The sequence below is a fragment of the Protopterus annectens genome, chromosome 10.part0, assembly GCF_019279795.1.
Source record: "Protopterus annectens isolate FY-2018-M chromosome 10.part0, PAN1.0, whole genome shotgun sequence".
NCBI lineage: Eukaryota > Metazoa > Chordata > Ceratodontiformes > Protopteridae > Protopterus > Protopterus annectens.
Window position 1 is genome coordinate 664,948,322 of NC_056744.1, and position 20,882 is coordinate 664,969,203.

The window sequence follows — 20,882 nt, forward strand, 5'->3', positions numbered from 1 at the left end:
GTTGGCTGGCTCAGTTGTATTAGGACTGCCCTGGGGATGTAAGTAATAGTCTGAAATGGGCATAGCTGATGCCCATACCATTCAACCCCTAAGAGCAAATCCACTGGACAGGACGTAAACCACTGAGGGAACAAATAGGGACCATACCTCTGAACTGTCCCTGATTTTGACTCAGTTTCTAACTCTGTCCCACTTAATCCCTCCTAAAACTAGTGACATTTGGAAGAAAGGTGGTGAATTACACGTAATGAATAATGACAACAATTAAGAGTTATAAACATCATTTACCTCAGAAATTGTGTATGAATTCATATGCTCTGAATCTGTCAATGTGTCAGGTTAATAGCACCAATAATTTGCATAGCAACAAAATAAATGGCCTCTGCAAGGTTTGAAACCAGTACCCTGCACACACAGCTATTGTGATTTACCACTAAGCCATGGCAGATATACAGACATCGGATCTTATCACAAACATACCATCCAGCACAGTCATTCAACAGTATAGGAAATGTATTCCATCATGTAGATGTATGTGTGAGTGTTTATGTCCAGATATAGATACATACATATATATAGATATATCAAGAACATCCCATGTGACAACAAAGCATTACAAAGGAATGAAAAGGGAAACATCAGCAATGCCTAATTTATGTATTATGTAGTGGTGTTGTCCTATGTAATATCAAGACTTCCTCAGACAGACGTGTCATTAATACATGCAAACATTTGTACATTGGCCAAATACATCACTCTGTGCATGTTATTTACATTAACACAACAGTTCCTGTCCAATAATTATGTGAAAACAGTACTCTTACAAGGTGCTGTGTGTGACATCATCATCATGATAAAGGTAAATAGGGTAACCATAAAGGGACCGGTATTGTCGTGTGTACAATGGGGCCATCTGCATCATGTGTACCTGGAACCTTTAGGAGTCATGTGCATACTAGGATTGTGTGCCTGAGAGACAGGGGTGAGGACAACTGGAGTATGTTGTGATGCATATTAAAATGGTTACATGTGTCCAGTGGACATGTGTGTGAAATGGACAGCTATGTATGGGACAAATGCTGTTCTAGGAACTGATTGGCCTTTTGTTTCCGTAGGGTGAGAGTGGGATGTGAGGGAAGGAGAGTAGGTATGCTCGTGGAGGATAGGTAGGGTAGGATGACAGACAAGACAGCATACAGGGTTGGTATATGACATATGTGGGGGGATACACCTCGGACGGGGAGGGGTGTTTGGCAGTCACAAGCCCATGAGCCCCCAGATGGAAACAGTGAGATGGAGGTCCGCAGCCATGGGCAGCCACCACTTCACCAAAACAGCTGCAAAGGTGGAAGTTATGGGGGCTGTCTAGGAGGGGCAGCCTCACCCTGTAAATGTGACAATCTGCCCTCGAGCTGGCATATCTGGCCTCAAAACCCCTTATTGAGCCCCCTACACACCATGTCCAGGACTGTACGACAGCGGACATGTTCCTGTCTGGACCTGCTCCCAGGGGGGACAAGCCCCATCCTCAGTGGTGGTACCACCAGAAGGTGGTGCAGAGCCAACAGAGGTGGAAGTCCAAGGCTGGGCCCCAGTTGTACTGCTGCCCAGTGCCATGGCCAGCTGAAGTGGGACAGGAGGTTCTGCCAGGACCTCCAAACCCATACAACCTATGGTGTTGCAGTTTAAACACATATATGGCTTAGTAATAGTCAACAGCATTCAGGATTACTTATAACAGCATGCATAGATATGACCATCAACTCAACACAACAGATGGTATACATTTGCAGAGGGAGCACAACACATGCATATATATACTGCATGACATCTGTACAAAGTGTAGAAGACTTGTGACTGCAGCTATGAACAGTGGCCCATTATTGGCATGTCACTGAGAACCCCAGACAGTGTCTGTCATACCACTGTTTCATATGACATATGTCCAGTTAGGGATGCGATGGCTGTAACTCATCACTATCACCATGTACTGACTGCAGTCCTCACACTATGCTCCTGCAGTTCACAGATGTGTGTTCAGTGAGTAACACAGGAAACAAATGGTTCCATACACTGACCAGCCACAGGTGGCCCTACAGATGGGGGTCCCTCACAAACAGAGCACTGTCTTGTCAATTTTAAAACATGCAGAATAGCCATTACCACACACAACTTGTTAAACAGACAGTAGTCTCAATGAAGCATAGCTACATTTACATGCTGTAGTCATATCTGGCACATCACCCTCCTGTCATTAGGCTGTTTCCCACTATGTATGTTGTTTGAAGAACATCCAGATATCATCTGTGATGCCGTTTACCAAACACCAGATCCAGGTACCACTTACAGTGACTGTCATGGGCAAACACCAACATGATGTTCCTAGATATTGTACTGTGTTTCCTTGTGAATGGCTATGGGAACATCATCACAGCTGTTCCACATGCAATCAGCTAGAGGAGGACTGCAATAGGTGGAACGGCCATCACCTGATCATGACCATCACTTACAAAACACAAGCTGCTGCTGAGTAGGTTTACAACTCCACATCTACCAGAGAGTGTGTGGCAGGGACAGACAGAGGCAAAGTACATCACAGAAGGGCTTGGATACTAAAACCTAAGCATCATCTGACACATGCCTACCAGTACAGGGGTTCAAACCCCTGACTGACTAGTCATTAATATTACAAATGCATGCAGTTACTCCATGTGCCACAAAGCTGACATGCTGGTGTGTTGTAAGAACATATATGTGTGCTGGTGAGCGACATCTGCAACAGAGATATAGTAGACATGCATTAGGTGTAGCACACATGGCTGTCCACATAAACGGATGCCATTGTCAACATAACCACACTCTCTAATGGACTCACATTGACACTCTTTGCCAGGCCCACAAATACACTTCCAAACTACATAGTTTGCCACACTGCAGTAATTCACAAGTACTACATCACCACAGGGGATATCCAGAGGTTCTATGGGCTAAGGCATGTGAATGTGTTTGACATCTGTCAATATGCCAGTGGGAGTTATACTGGGAGTGACTGTGGTTGGGAGCATCATACCCCACATGCAGACACAAGGTGCCAGTACTGACATGCATGTGTGCATTGCTTCAAGGGTATGTAGTGGTTGGCTGTGCAAGATGGATGTACAAGGCTGGGTGAGGGGTAATCCTTGGCATCACGCCACTCGACAATGGTGTGCAGTGTGGTACAGGGGTGTAGTGTCTGCAATGTCCCACACAGATGGGAATTGTATGAACTGTCCTGACATCCTGGTTACCATTGTGTATGGCCATAGCTTTGCAATGCATGCCGTGTCTGTGTTTGATAGTCCGTGACATGGACATTGCCTGGGATATGCACGTCCCACAATAATGTACAGTGACATGTACAGGTGTACCTGGTTTGGCTGGCACATATACTGTTATCCTCTGATATGCCAATACTGGCCTGGTGCGGCAGAACCTGCTTATAGACAGCAGGTTGACCTGCATTGATAGCATGATAAAGGTATTCCCTGGTGTCAGTGGCATTGGTCCTTACAGGGCACATGTGTAAGGCATTGTATGGCCTCTGTGGATCACATTTGATGGCACCACATATGTTGCAGGCATCCAGTGGGAACATAGTGAAGGCACATTGTCCGCAATTATGTGCCTATTTATACTGTTGTACTGCAGCCCACTACAATCACACCATGCCTACTATCTGTCATCAATGTGCAGGGTACTAGCAACATAGTGGGATATTATAGGCAAGTGTGTTTGTGTATGACACATGGGCTCAGAACGTATTCTGACTAATAGTAGGGTTGCCTACATTGTTCACCAGGACTTTTGCCAGATGTAGGGGTATGGCTTGCCAACATAGTCCCTTGGCTGATTGACATCTGTACTCTTCGTGAGGTGGACATTGTGACATATAATACGGACACTATATAGGAGAACTACAAAATCCACTCCCCAACATGTCCAGTGGTTAGACACTCACAGCCACCTCCACACAGGCTCTGACAGTCAATCACTCATAGACACCTGCCATGTCTTGAAATAAAACCCCTACCTAACTAGTGTATCACACTACAGCATTACTCAGTTACAGCATGCACTACAGAGATTACTGGGTTAGAGCAGTCCCAGAGGTGTATTACTAGGTGGGTGACAACAGCAGGATTGCCAAAGGTGGTTATGTGAATTGTAAAGAGTGTGCATACTCTAAAAAGCATTGTTGTTGTCTCAGGCAGACAGAGACACACACAGTTGGCCTCTCTTGGAATAGAACCCTTATCTAACTAGTTTATCACACTACAGCAATATGCATTTACAGTGCACACTACAGAGAATACTGGGTTACAGTAGTCACAGAGGTGCATTTCTAGGGGAGTGACATCAGCAGGATTGCCAAAGGTGATCATGTGAATTGTAAAGGGTGAGCATACTCTAAAAGGCATTGTTACTTTCTCTGACAGACACACACATACAGTTGGCCTGCCTTGGAATAGGACCCCTACCTAACTAGTTCACCACACTACAGCAATATGCAATTACAGCATGTGCTACATAGACTACTGGGTTACAGTAGTCCTAGAGGTGTATTTCTAGGTGGGTGACATCAGCAGGATTGCCAAAGGTGGTCATGTGAATTGTAAAGAGTGTGCATACTCTAAAAGCATCATTTCTTTCAGAGGCAGGCAGACACACACACTTGACTGGGATTAGAACACCTACCAAACTAGTTTAACACACTACAGCATTACGCAGTTACAGCATGTGCCATGGAAATTACTGGGTTACAGCAGTCCCAGAGGTATATTCGTAGGTGGGCGACATCAGCAGGATTGCCAAAGAAGGACATTCCAAGTGTACTGCGAGTTGTACATGTTTGTTACCTGAGTGTACCCGCTGCTTACTGTCATGAAAACACATTTACACCTGCTTGAAAGTATCTTATGCAGTCCTAATTGACAGTATCAACAAGGCTTGCAGGTCTTGAACCCTGGACCATGCACACTGAGTTCACTGGAAATACCACTAAGCCATCTGGGTTGTACACATGTGGCATGGAGTCTATAATGCACATCCTACTACAGGTATTCCACAGTACTGAAAACAAATGGGACAGTCACTTTGTGTACATATGTACAGTACCCTTGAATGAACTGTACTCTGTGAAACAACAAAGACAAGTCTACATCTGTGCAACTGTCATAACTACATATATATATATATATATATATATATATATATATATATATATATATATATATATATATATATATATATATATATACACCTACGGGATGTGTACACACACTTATATATATATATATATATATATATATATATATATATATATATATATATATATATATATATATATATATATATATATATATACACACACACACACACACACACACACACACGTCTGAACTCCCTTTGTGACACAGAAGGGTTCCAAAGGAACTGGCATGTACACAAAACAGAGGCATCTCTTGTGTTATAACATTTAAATCATAAGCAGTTCACCAGAGAAGGGATTGTTGTTGTGTATGTGGAGTTTGGGGTGTGGAATGATGGCTTATGTAATCTACCCCAGGGACTGTGGAGTTAGGGTGGGGGAATGTTGGGTATGGACCTACACCCCAGTGACCACTTCTGTGTCACTGCTCGACAGTGGCACAGGAAAATAACATACCCAACTGTAGTTGTGCTTGACTGTGTGTTCTTTACCATTCCTAACTATATAATACTTTGTAGACACCGGTCACTAATGATGGCTACCATGGTGTGCTAAAAGACATTACACATGTGTATGCCTGGTTACAGGGTAGTCACACACACAAACATGCACACACTTGCCAGTATTGTGCATACATGTCTTGCCTATGTAAAGGTAACTAGTACAGTGGTATGCAGTTGGGATATGTGCCACAGAACACATACAATTACAATTACACTTACTTGGATTCCACGTCTGAGCTGGGTGACATCACAGGACCGATTGCTTGCAGTGGGGAGGGAGGAAGAGAGAAGTTTAGCAGTTGACAAGAATAAAAACCAGTGCAAAAGGATGTATCTCTTTGGAATGCAGCAAAACCCACTGTCATGACAGGATGCAGACACAAATACACACACACAACCACACTCAGCCATTTGCTGACACACACACTCAGGCATTTTCTGACACACACACTCAGGCATTTGCTGAGACACACACTCAGGCATTTTCTGACACACACACACACACACACACACAAACACACTCAGCCATTTGCTGACACATACATTCAGGCATTTGCTGTCACACACACACACACACACACACACACACACACACACACACACACACACACACACACACACACACACACACACATGCACATAGTTGCCAGTGGTGGGATCAAAACTCTTGCCTATCTACAGATCACTATTACAGTACTATGCAGTTACGAGATGCACCACAGAGAGTACACATTCCAAGGCAGTCAGACTGCCCTTCTAAGATTGAGGACAACAACAGGGAGACTGACAGTCATGAAGTACATTGCTGTAGACCTGTGTGTTTAAAGTAGGTGTCCATTACAACCGGTATGCACAAACAAGACACATCATCTGCAGGTAGGCCTGAGAGGTATAGTTGTAGCACAACAGGAACCTGAACTGGAGTATGGCCATCTGTGGAATGGACAACTACTATCACTTTATAGGGTTACAGTGGGCGTGCTCATACACTTAGTAGCACAGGACCGTTTGGGAAGCACTATGACTACAGCTACAGAAGGTTATACTGGGCATGCTCATACACTTAGTAACAAAGGGCTTGTTGGATGCACTGACTCAAATTACACAAGGTGGCAGTGGGTATGCTCATACACTTAGTAGCACAGGGCTGTTTGGGATGCACTCCGATTCTAACCACTGAATGCCACAGTGTGCATGCTCGAACACTTACATGTACAGAACACATTGTAATGGACTCTTATTGTAAACACACAAGTTTACAGCTAGGTACATCTTACCTGTCAGTATATATGCACATCATACTGGTTTACTACCTGATAGCTGTATGTGGCCCGTAAATTATATATCTGTGTCTATACTGTGTGATACACATGCATACATGTACATGAAGTACTGACATATATATGTTATGTATACACATTCATGCATGTGTGAACATGACAGACAATAGGTTACCTGGGTTGCACAGGTGTATGCCACCTACAGCATGTGTCACACACCTTGTTGCTCTGAAAGGCATACATTGATAGCAGGTTGTGGACAGTGGCATTATATGTAGAACAGTGGCATGTGCAAGCATAATGTGTGAGCCACCTTGTGTAATTGTACTGAAGTGCAGGTGTCAAGATGGCCTCTCCCGGCTGTGTTAGTAGTTGTCATTATTAGCAGGACTGCTACCCTAAGTATATCTCACATTGGTCATATACACATGTTCTGCTGCTGTCCATTACCTTACATGAGGCATTTGCTATGAAGCACATTAATGCCACGTGCAGTGATGTCATGGTACGAGTGGCAACTGCTAGACCAAAACAATGAGCCAATGTTCTGCTGTTATTATGAGGTTGTCCAGTGTCTGTGTGTTACATGTGTGTGTGGATAATACCTAGGTCACATTTACCCATATAGCCACATTCCAAGGCAAATGTCCTACACCCAGAAGTAACACCCTGACACCTACATGACAATTGCATTGGATGCTTATGCTAACCAGTGCTAGATGTGTGGCTTTAGTAATCCATTTGCTCAATGTAGAACCTACAATGGGGAATACTGACATCTGTGCAGTGAGGAACACCTGGCTGAAGGCTCTGTAGTGCACAATTGCACTACCACCATATAACCCAGAAACAGACATGTGGGCCATAACAGTGGTATGGACCATTCCAGGTGGTGGTGTACTCATATTCATAAAGGCTACTCACATGTAAAGATCACTACTCTGACATAACGCATCACAGATGAGTCAGGTACAGGTGACAGTGACAAATGCATTCTAGGTTGTATCCTCATATACATCCACCACCTTGTTCCCAGACTACCAACACAAATCCATATGTGGTATGACATAGTATGGTAGACCACCAGATAACCCTCGATTGGTGGACTGTACCTAGGCCTACATCAACTGTGCAAAGTACCCATGTACAGACACAGCTGCATAATGTGTTATGCAATGCAATAATACCACTGTTTGTAACCAGCTCAGTCGTACACATACCAGGGTCCCTCGGATGTTGTCAGCATTAACACAGTCGACTGTTGCTGTACACCAGTAAACTTCACCCTCATGGTTGGATATGACCTAACTGTACCTGCCCTGGATATGTACATCCCACACTCATACAACATAAATTACATTACCATAACTTTCATTATCCTTTCTACATACAGGTGGCTACAGTCATTACACACATGCACATGGCAGATAGCATTTTAACAGCACATAAGGTTTGATATCTATGTTGACAGAGGTAATATTCCCTCTTTACTGGTCACCCATGACACCTATCATATCATACAACACCCCATGTGGCATGTATGTCTTTAGACATATCCATCTAATGCAATGTCTACAAACATACCCAAATACCAGGACCATAGGACCTACACAAGGCCTGTATTGACAGACTCAGGGAAATCCAGCTGCTCTATATGTTCCTGAGTAGTCACAGGTGATATGATCATGACATGTACAGCCATGTGTGGCCACAGTTCCTACATATACCCCATGTCAACAATTGCAAGCCATGCATGCTGTGTGCTGTATGGACATTAGCCTTAGTACCACAATAGTCAGTACATGCTGGGGTGAGATGTTTAAAAGCCACAAACCTCTCACATGCTTGAATGAGTATACTGCCTAGCTCTAACAGACCACATTGCTGGCACTCTTTCAGTAAACATGAGGTGTGTGTGGCAAATATGATGTGCTCACTGTTGGCCCTTACAGTGCCCTGACTTCACCATGGCACCGTCAAGTAACAGTTTGTAGGAGCATGACATGGAATAATGCTGTGTGTGACTCGCTGATATGTGCTGTTGTAATATATGTACACTTGGCTACTTGGTGAAAGTGGTGGTGTCCTACCAGTACATGAATACAACATCCATTATGGTGTAATGCTCAGCTATGTTTCACACATGGTGTGGGGAAGGTGTGGAATGTATCCTCCTGACCAGCTAGTGCACTTACTTATGTAGACCGCATATGTGTACATTTATTGATGTTTGTGCAGATTCCATGTGTGTGCACTGTCTGATGTCTGAAGGTGAATGTTGTCTTAGTACATCATGCTGTTGCAATGCAGCCTCAACATTGCCAACTGTATATGGTGAGATGCACTAAGTACAGTAAGCCATACATGATGTATGGACAGATGTTTGGGCATGACTACTAAGTGGTGGTTCTTCTTTGCAGATGAATGATTACTGAGGACAACTCACTGATGTGTTACAACCAGTCCTACAATAACCTGTGTAACTGCTAAGGTCAGGTTTTGTTTATTGAAGTGGAAGACAGACAATGTAGAATGCTGTAAGGGTGACACTGAAGGCAAACCTCATGACAACTGTAACAGTAATGCATTCCCTGTGCATATATTGTGCATATATCAGCACAGTTGTCAAATGAAAGAGTCAGTAAGCATTGTACCAGATGCAATAGTGCTGTACTTCTGTAGTACATCTCATGAGATAGGCAGGTGTTTGATTCACAGTACTGGCATGTGTGGGTGTGTGTGTCCATATATGTCATGTATGGTAGGGAATACATCCCACATGTTATCACTCTCCTGAACACTGTTGTTGACACCAGTACAGAGTGAAGTGTAGAAAGAAAGGCATAGGCAGGTGGTTAAACCTTACACATGTAAAGCGTCTGTATGTGTGTGACAAAGGTGTATATCTTTGTGAATGCCACAGTGTGTGTGTGTGTGTGTGTGTGTGTGTGTGTGTGTGTGTGTGTGTGTGTGTGTGTGTGTGTGTGTGTGTGTGTGTGTGTGTGTGTGTGTGTGTATGTGTGTGTGTGTGTGCGTGTGTGTGTGTGTGTCTGTGTGCGTGTGTGTGGCTGTCCATGTGTATGGCTGTCTGGTTCCTGGAGTGAGGCTGTATTTTACCATAGTGAAATGTTAATGCCCCCTCCCCCATCCACTCAGTGCAATCTAGCATCCCTGTCGATATCATCAATTGTAGATGGGCATTCTAACTGCCTGTTAACATGTACACCCTGGGGTGTGACCTGTTGTTACATAGCCTACTGATGGAACCCCCTCCCCACATACATTCACTCCACTGTAGTATCCCAGTCTATGTCCTTGATCTCAGGCCATTCCAACTACCTGTACATGTGTAATCTCTTTGGCAAGTCTTGTAATTGTGCAGTACTATAATGATGATATGCACATAGTTAGGGGTTCTCATCTGAATACTGGCAATTGTGTGTGTGTGTGTGTGTGTGTGTGTGTGTGTGTGTGTGTGTGTGTGTGTGTCAGAGTGTGTGTCACTGTGTCTGTGAATCCCAGAGTGTGGGGTGTGTCTATGTTTGCATGCTGTCATGGCAGTGGGTATTACTGCTTCCCAATGAGAAGCCACTATTTCCACTAGCCTTTACCCTTGTCATCTGGCATGCCACTCTTTTACCTCCTCCGCACTCCAGGTAACTATACCTGTGATGTCACCCACTATGGATGTGATGGCTCTGAACACAGTAGCTTACTACACAGCTATCATGCTCTTGGATCATTAAAACAGTAAACATAATTGAAACATGGGAGAATATTACTGTGATGTGGAAGCTACATAGTGCCTGCAGGTATTGTCATACTGACCTGTGGGTACTCAACATGTACATATGGGACACCCGCAAACACCGACATTCCCCGGCACATGCAACTATACCTGAAAGAGGAAGGCAGAATGTCAAGATCAGCATGCTGTTAGTGTTGTTACACATGATACATACTGTCAAATGTACAAAACGCATTCTAAAACTGTAATGCATGGTATGTCTGCTGCCTGTCAACACTTCTCAACAATGTTAATCTACAATTGTCTACCTAGTATGTTCACCCTGTGCATCAGACCATATGAACATGTCTCTGCACCAATGGTGTGGATGACAGGGATGTGGCACAGGCATCATCATATGCACTGGGTGATAATGTTTGCCAGAGGTCTAGGCTGTGCCATTGGATGACATCATGTGTGTGTGTGTGTGTGTTAGGGCCTGTGATATCACTGGGCATGTGTGGATGTTATGTGTGTGTGTGTTCAGGTGCCCTACATTTATTTCCAGTTTGTGTGTATGCATGCACACAGGTCTGGCATGTGGCTGGCCTACACAGGGGTATTATTGACAGCTGCAGACTGTACAAGGCAGGTTTCATTGTTCACAATGTCCGGCCACAGCTACATGACCTGCACCTGCCAGGGGTTGCACAGGCTCTACTAGGCAGAGGTCCAGAATGGGTACTGTCTGATGACACATGTCCACTGTAATTGTGTCAATGTTGGGACCATCCAGGACCCAGTGCATGTGGCCTGCTGTGTCCTGGTGTGGACTGTAAAGCACCAGCTGCACTGCTGCTGCTACCGCCACTATGGGAGCGGGGCATGTGCAGTAGCATGTTCACGCAGACCTTCAACAGGTGATGTAGTTGACCTATGTCCATGTGCTCAATGCCTCACTCCCACCAGATGTTCCAGCATAGACATTCCACACTCAAGGATTGACATGCCACAGTCAAGGACTCCCACCATGAGACCCAATCGTCTATCCAAAACATCTGCAAGATGATGGTGAGCATTTGCAAGTGCCTGGATGTTGTCAGTTAATGAATGGACAGCAGCCCTCTGAAGCCTCAGACTTTCTCTGTTGTGCCATTCAGCATGTGCCTGTGCCTCCATTACAGCCTGAAACATGTGTCTGGTGACTCCAGCTGATGTGCTTTGTCTCACAGGGGCATGTTGGCCAGTGGCCCTCCTACGAACAGCGCTGGGCACATGCCTTTGTGGGACATCACCAGTCTATTGACTGGGATCATGATGTGTAGGCACACCTTCCATAGTTACCACACTTCCCTGTTCCACGCTACCACCCGCCAACTCTCTTTCCTCTATGGCCAGTGGTGATGGGGTATGTGCAGGCAGTGGAACTGTGTGCAAGGATGAGGGGGAGACAGGTGGAATGGCAACCAATGGCACAGATTCTGCCCCTGAAAACCCTGCCTGTGCCTCAATCATACTATAATCATCACTGCTAGTGTCTGTGGGGACACTAACATCAGGTGGATCGCAGGAAGGCAAGACACCTACATCAACACCTGTAAGGGGAAATCAAAAACTGCACATTACAATTTATACCAGACACAAACAGACAGACAAAGACACGCACAGACAGAGACACACACAGACAGACGCACACACACACACACAGACACAGACACACAGACAGACAGACAGACACACAGAGACACACACACAGACACACACACAGACAGACACACACACACACACACACACACACACACACACACACACACACACACACACACACACACACACACACACACACACACACACACAGACACACACTACATGCAGGTGATATGGCAGATGGCATTCAGCTTAGACAATTATAGCTTCAGCTTAGACAATTATAGTGGTAGTTATCATACATCCCTGAGTTGCACACAACAGCATGCATGTTTTATAGCAGACGGCATGCACCTTACACAATTATAGTGGTGATTAGCATACATATCTGTATTGCACCATTTGTGTTAGTAGCCTATGCCCCATACCTGCAACACAATGCATGCACTTTGCACCATTGCACCGCACTGCCATGGTGTGTGCAACATACACCACATGTTAACAGACCATCGCTGACCTTTGTACATCTGCCACTGATGCTTTGTGTTGGCCACTGCCAGTATGTGTGAGGACATGAGCAGTAGGGTATGTCGACTGCATACTATGTTTGCCTGAGCCCTAGCTTGCTTATCTCCCTAAAGCAGTGCATGTCTGTTCAACATTATTCTGCCTACCCCTGAGCTGAGTGTAGACATTGTGCATGTGGCTGTACACACATGTTTGACATGGTTGTCCCTACTTTGAAATGGTGCCACAGACCAGCACAGGTTTACAGTACACTGGCCTGCTGTGTGGCATATGACCTTGCCAATCACATGTAGTATGACATGTCTTCCGCTGACGTGTTGAATGACATACATACATGTGTAACACAATGGTGTCCTTTCCAATCTACAGTATGGTAATGGTGCCCCAATGCAGGAACGTGTTATACTAACATGGGCCTTCAGCTGATGCAATGTTGTCTGCCCACCCTACAAATATGCAGGGACATACTGCACATTGAGCTGATGTGCATAGCCATTGCAGGGCATCATGTGGCTTCACAATTGCTATACAGTGTAAGCTGCTGACACAGTTCATAGCCATGACTATGTTCACATACAATACTTATCTAATGTGGAATGTGACTCATGTCACTGAGGTGTATACACAAGAAACCATAATGTGGAGTGTGTGACACAAGTCACAGAAGGGTATACGGATGACACCCCTGCATATCTGCAACCATATTACTGATGCCTGGCAACTATGCCCACACATGGCTAACTTAACAGTACTCTATGTCCCACATGCCATCTGTGTACCTCACACACATGAGGAGCAGGCATGACAGTGATGTCTGACACCAGCTAGGTGAATGTACTGTATCTGTGGCTTGATGTGGATGTACGTGTATGTTGTGCAACACATGTATGTATTTGGATACTGTATAGGTAAATGCTTCCATGTCATGACACACTCAAGATATTCAAGACATGTTATGTGGTGGTTTCATGTTATGCCTACACAAGCTGTGCACAGGCCTATATGATGTTTAGTGTTTCACATCTGCAATATCATCATTACACAAAGGCCATAGTTATATTGTGTTGAGCCAATGTACAACAGGGTGTACACACATGTACATCACTTCTACTTGTGTGTTGCTTCATGTCTCTGGCCATCCTCCATGGCCATGGGTACACATGTTCAGTCCAATGGTTGTGATGGCCATCTTATTTCACATGTCAGTATTATCCCATATGACATACACCCATAGATGTCATATGCTCCACTGAGGACAGGGTTATGCAGACAAAGGGTGATATGTATGTGATGTGAGACATGTTGTGCAGGATAGTTGAGCAGTGTTGCAGTCAGCCCACTACATGTCATGGACATGTCAGATAGCACATGACATTGTGTGACATTCATAGCAAGGATATACTCCACAAGGGTGTATCCTGTGGGCCAGTCATACTCCAGCTCCAACACATTTAGAGTGTGTGCACACATATGCTCTCTGTACAGTACTCTTCATATTCCCAACATGTGTAATGCTGATATGTAGTACCTGCCCTACAGTGGAACACACCTCCACCATTGTATTCACTGTTGTCCACACATCTGGCAATGACAGTTTGGAAGGTTTAGTGTAGGTGTTTCATATGGTCTTCAATTGTTTCACATAGGTAAACAGTGTGATGCATTGCAAGTCTGACCAGTGTCCATTAACAGGACCACCATACATTATGTGTACGTGTGTTATGGCAGATAGCATGCAATTAATATGTTCCTTGCATTATCAAGCCTGGTAAATAATAATCTCACCTGACACAGGCTGCTGTCACTGCAACATGCCAGAGGTATATAAACAGGAGTGTCACAGCAGTAAGATCATTATCCACACCTGTGTGATAGCTACAGGGTGCAATGCCCATGTTAGCACAAAATCCAATACAATACACTATACTATGGAGTATGCACATATGTGCATACATAGAGTAGCAGACTATAATATGTGGCATGTGTGCATACATGCCTTGCATATGATGTTACATTACATATTGTACAGTAACACATGTAACTATGTGAAATATAGCTGTGTTTTATGTATAGTAGTGACTTACCAGGCAAGTCCAATCTTGGTGGTTGAGAGACACCCACCTCCACAATACCAGCTAAAGCTTGTGGATGGAGGTCTGCAGGTGTCCCCAGGTTGGCCAGTAGCTCCTCGGTATGTGTGAGTGGGGGGCTGGGTGAGTAGCCTCCCACCTGTTGCAACTTGTTCCCTGGTGATTGCATTAGCATGTTGTTTTGTTCATCTTATCAGTCAGTGCAGTGTCGGTGTACCTGCTGATAGGTGTGATTGTGACTGCCTACATCATTTACCCTCCTGCAGAGGCATCCCGTTGCTGTGCATCCTGTGGCACATGGCTGAAGAGTGTTGTGAGGTTGTCGAGGAGGTATGTGATGAGGACCTCATCCTCAATGCAGCTGTACGCCAGCAGTCTGCTACATGGCATACCTGGAAGACATAATGATGGAGACAGGTCACAGTAACTCACAGACAAGTACAGCAGTACAGCTGAACATACATGTGTATCACATTTATTAAGATTACAAATAAGTCTTTGCAAATCTACGTGACACTAACACCATTGACATGTATAAGTCACACATATTTGACACCTACTGGTGATGTGATGTTATTGCCATATATGTGTGTGTCATGTGATGATATTGCTCATACACCATGTGGATGTTGCCTTGATGTGGGCATGTCTGTTTGCCTGTACTGGTGTCTTTACCTACCAGCACATGCCTGGATGTGTTCACATTAATGCAATCGACCTTAATGCTGTGTATATGTCACATATATAGTCATACATAGCCATTAGGGACATGACCTGTGACCCTGCAGACTTGCAAGCATGTATGTGTTTGGCCATATACATTTACATGGCACTGTACAGCTGTGTAGCATCCTGCCATGTATTGCCTGTGTTGCACATGTGTAACACATGGGACAATAGCTAGCCTGATGATATTTGCAGGTTTGGATATCAACTATAGCATATATGGTCATAGTGATCTAGTAGGCAATATGCCCTGGGCCATTTATGAGCCTAGGCAGACAGGTTACCTAGCTGTAGGCAACAGACAGCTAAGTTTCAGTGGCCAGTTCAAGCAGTGCCACAGAACTGATACACATGGTTACTGATATATTTGTCATGCGTCATCACACCATGTCACAGAGAGTGGTGATGTGCAGCTTCGTTGGACAGGGATGCAAGGGTATGTTAAGTGTATGGGACAGAGATCTGTCAGGCATGTTGTGATCCTTGTACTAGAAAGGTGGATGTCCGTGACGTATGTGTTTATTTGAGATCAGGATGTGTTAAGTGTAGCATGTCCAACACCTCTGGGTTGGACATGGCTTTATTCAGGGTAGGCTGCAATGCTACATAGTGCAGCTAGAGACTAGGAAGAGCAGTGTAGGTCATCTACACATGGGCAATAACCCTTAAAGGAAATATGTGACCTATTATGGGTCACATGGGTGTTGAGTATGGCTGAGCAGTTATCTCTATATTCCTGGATGGCACCCTGTCATGATTAGGGGTGCCATATACAACTACCTGTCTTTTGTGGTGAAGTAACTATCAAAGGAAAGTACTGTCCAGCTGCATCCCATACATGCAGCTGCCATTATGCTGACTGCTGCCTAGGTGGTAGTTAATGGGTACAGGGTTTGTAACACAGGGGATGACAATGCAATACTTAGCTGTCAGATTGTGGCCATACATCACACACCACACATCTGACACAATAAGACCCTTCTGTATGTTGAACGCAGCACACATTGGGTCGACTATTGCTCCTCGTTCATAGTCATTTGCAAACATCAATAGGCTGATGCCTTCTGTGTTAGTCTCAGTGGTATAGATAACAAAGAGAGGGAGTACCAGGAATGACCCCTATATTACTGTGGCTGGCACTGGTTTGATGTGTGTGTTTGTTAGTCAGACACCTTCTGTAGTGTTGGTTCTGCCAGCAGTCCACTTGCCAACCACTCCTGTGACATAGGAATATACACCTAGTTTACTGAGTGTAGCTGGAACACAGTATGGGTGATGGTGTCCTATGACCTGGCAAGGTCATGATATGCAGTGTGAATTAACCCTACTATCATCTACATCTGAACTGAGTACATCAAATACGTTGATCACGGTTCATGGCCATACAGACCAGACTCAGCAGGGTAGTTGTGCACTATGTCCCATTATTAATGGTGTCTCCCCCTTTGTGGGGTGTGATACCTGCTGCTGTGTACCACTCAGTGTGTACACAGCCTAACATGGAGCTATGATTTAACTTGATGTGTATGTGGATAGCTGAATGTTCTTGCATTTGTGTAGGATACACCCTGGGATGTTGGCAGGTCCCATGAAAGCTGTATGTATGGCTTTAGAGATTGCAGCTTGTACCTGCCTAGTGTACATGGATATATTACTAAGTGTACCTGTTGGGGGGTGGGAGTGGGTTTAGGTTCTCCGAGACCCTATCTGTATGAATGGGTGCTATTTCTGTAGGGGCAGTACTTCCCATGCCATAGCGCTGTGCAGCACGGCATGTCTTGTCATTGCCATTATGATTAATGACACAGCTATAGAATGCCCTGTGCTTGGCCTCATAATATGTGGCTGATTAGTTTCACAGTAGCTTTGCGTGGTTTTATATGGTGTATCTGCATCTTACTGAGGCTGACCAGGGATAACCTACACTCATTTGTGTTCACTCTTGCAACAGTTACTACCTTCTGTGGTACAGTTTAAAGCATGGTACCACCAGTTTGCCTTCTTGCTTGTGTTGGGTTGAATCCTGGTTCTGTTTCAATGGCACAATGGTTCATTTGTGTAGGATTCAGCATTTGCACATGCATTGTCCATCTGCATGGGTTCCATGACACTCACCACTCTGCTCTTAGAAAACATAACATTGGCATTGGAGACTAACTATGTGTAGCATACTGTTAGCCCTGTTTGTGTAACTACTGTGATCCAGGTCAGTGGGGTCAATGGAATCCAACATGCATTAAGAGCAGGTGTTGGTACATGAGGAATCTTCCCAGTTCCTAATGGAATAGTTGAGAGTAGCCATTATTATGGTTCTGTCTCAGACATAACCTTCCCCATTACAGCACATTATGACAGTTGGGAAATCCACGGCCTGGTGGATGATCTGTCTCAAGGTGCATTTTGAATTCCACTTTGGCACAAAGGTAGTTGCTCAGCATAATGCATCTGATGTTATGCAAGTGCAATTAGCATGGGGGTGTACATATCCTTCAGGAATATGGACACACCTGCAGCCCGTGTGTTCCAATAAAGGATAATGGGCAAGAGGTGAGGTATGTGTTATAACATGGTCATGCAGGTGTGCTCTCCAGAGTATTGAAACATGTCTCAGCCACTGCACAGATATGTTCTCCATGTTAGGGATTGACATATGTGTGTCCGTATAGTGTTTTGGACATGTATCATTGTGTAGCGAGACCCGCAGTTTATTGCTTGGCTGTCCCTGTAACAGCAGTGGACCCTCACTTAAACCATGCATGATAAAACCACTATAGGGGAAGCATGAGCCCTAGGCAGTATCCAGATTCCCAGGGGTGACAGGTGCAGGCCATGTCTGGCAAAGCATCATGGTCTGTCAACCATGTTATCCCAGGATGACAGATACTGGATACCCTTTGACATGCACCACTACACTGGACAATTGTGGAGTATAATCCTTTTGTACCTGTACTGCAGTATCATTCTGGCCAATGGCAGAATGCTACAAAGGCCTTGGGACATACCTGTATGGGCTACAAGACCTGGCAGTTCCTATATGCGTTTCCATGAAGTTCAGGCTACTGCATCACAGGTCCTGCACAACAACATGGAATATGTCAGATTCATGTGCATAGTTCAAAAGGTGGTCTGAGTATATGAGTATGTGGCTAATCATGGCAGACAGGCAGCTGACAGTATGTATGCCCTCATATAGGTTGGTGTGTAACATAGTGCTAGAGTTTGCATTCGCAAATGAGTACTGTTGGGCATGTTTCCAGTCACATGTTCAGAGGTGTGGCACAATTATTCAAACTATGTCATACAGTTTGTGTATTTCGGTGTCTGTCTCTTCCTGCTTGGGGGGGGTCACTTGTTTGGCCAGAAACTTAGATGCATCTGTGAATGTGTGTGACTTCTGGTAGTGTGTGTGGGTGTACTTACTGTGTTCTGGTAAGGGTATGTGTTGGTTGTGCTGTTGAGCTGCATGTGTTAACCTACACCGCATGACTGTCCAGTCCAGTCATGGCTGTAGACTGGGCTGCCTTCCAGCTTACCCCTGTAGCTGCATCCCAAACAATGTGTGGGGCATGGTGTTAGGTGGGTCTGGAAGTGTACATGGCATAGAGATTACATTCCCCTAGGATGGCCAGATACACAAAGCTGACATTAGTAAACACCAGTAGCTGTCTAGTGGACATGCCTGTATGAGCATTCAGTACTACAAGTACCAAGTACTGTATTTAGTTTACGTATTGCCTATGAAGATGTTTTAGACAGTGATGCTCACATGTAAATATTTGTGTTATGGACGTGACAACACTGACTATTACAGAAACATTGTAGCTACCTTTAGTAGCAATCTTTCTCTGAGGAGCACACCATTTTTTGTTACTTGATTACAGATGATGCAAGTGGCTACAGGTCTGTTTCCTTCTCTTGGTATATACTCACATATCCACCAGGACCATGAGCTCTGTTGGGCACAGACACCCACTCTCCAAACAGAGCCCTGTATCAATAGACTCCAATGACACTATCAACATGATCAGAATATAATCAGATAGTGTGAACCATCACCTATGATGCAGCTATTACACATGGGCAACTGTCTCCTACATCTTACACTCCTACTGCAGATGTTACACTGGAGTTAAAGATGATATGCAACCTGTTTCATTACCAGTGCTGTGCACTACCTTACATACAGTATGTGCAGGTGGCTGTTAGGTTGGCAATGAGAGGTTGGGCTACACAAACCTGGGAGTTCAGCCAGTGTGTCTGTACTCTCAATATCCACTCTATGTAGGTGTGCACATAGCCATTTGGCCCAGCCCTGTAACAAGGGTCACTACACATTTGCATAACATGTACACATGCACAGCTGTTATTGCTTTCAAACAATAGTAGAGAGGTGGATATTACATGTGTTATGTGCATGGATAGTTACCTGGCTCTTCCAATTATCTTTGTTATCATGTTGCTAACCTGTCAGATGAATACAAATGCTATGTATCCTGTTATTGAGTATTGTAATCACCAACAGACATAACTACTATTTGCATAACATAACAGAACTGCTATGTAGAATAGAATACAGATCTGCCTAGAGTACTGTACATTACACAGTTATTGGCACACTATCCCACAATGCACACCACATTTGCACAGTAAGCTCACCTCTAACATGTTCATCTTACTTATACACCAATACATATGTCGACTATTACAATATATCGACATATACTATTCCCTGTTATAGCACATACTTGTTGGACCAATCCTGACACTGACAGTGGCTGGAAGCGAATTGGTGGGCTCCAAGCCCATATCATCCCTTGTGGTGTATGCGGAGTGTGCCATGTGACCTACAGTAGTGCACACATAGAATACTAAAAGCATTACTACTGCTCAACAATACATCGCTACAAGATAGCTATTTCCACTATATGCATTGATTACCCTGTAATTCTTACAGTACAGGTACTACATACACAGACATGCTACAAGTTATACATACCTTCTTAGTAATTGGAAGTGTTATTAACTAGTATAATACTTGTTTTCGGTTCATCTTTCAGTGTTTTGTACTGTCCTACAGGTAGATACAGATGGTTTGTATGTGTGACAAGGTAACATTTTATACTTACAGAT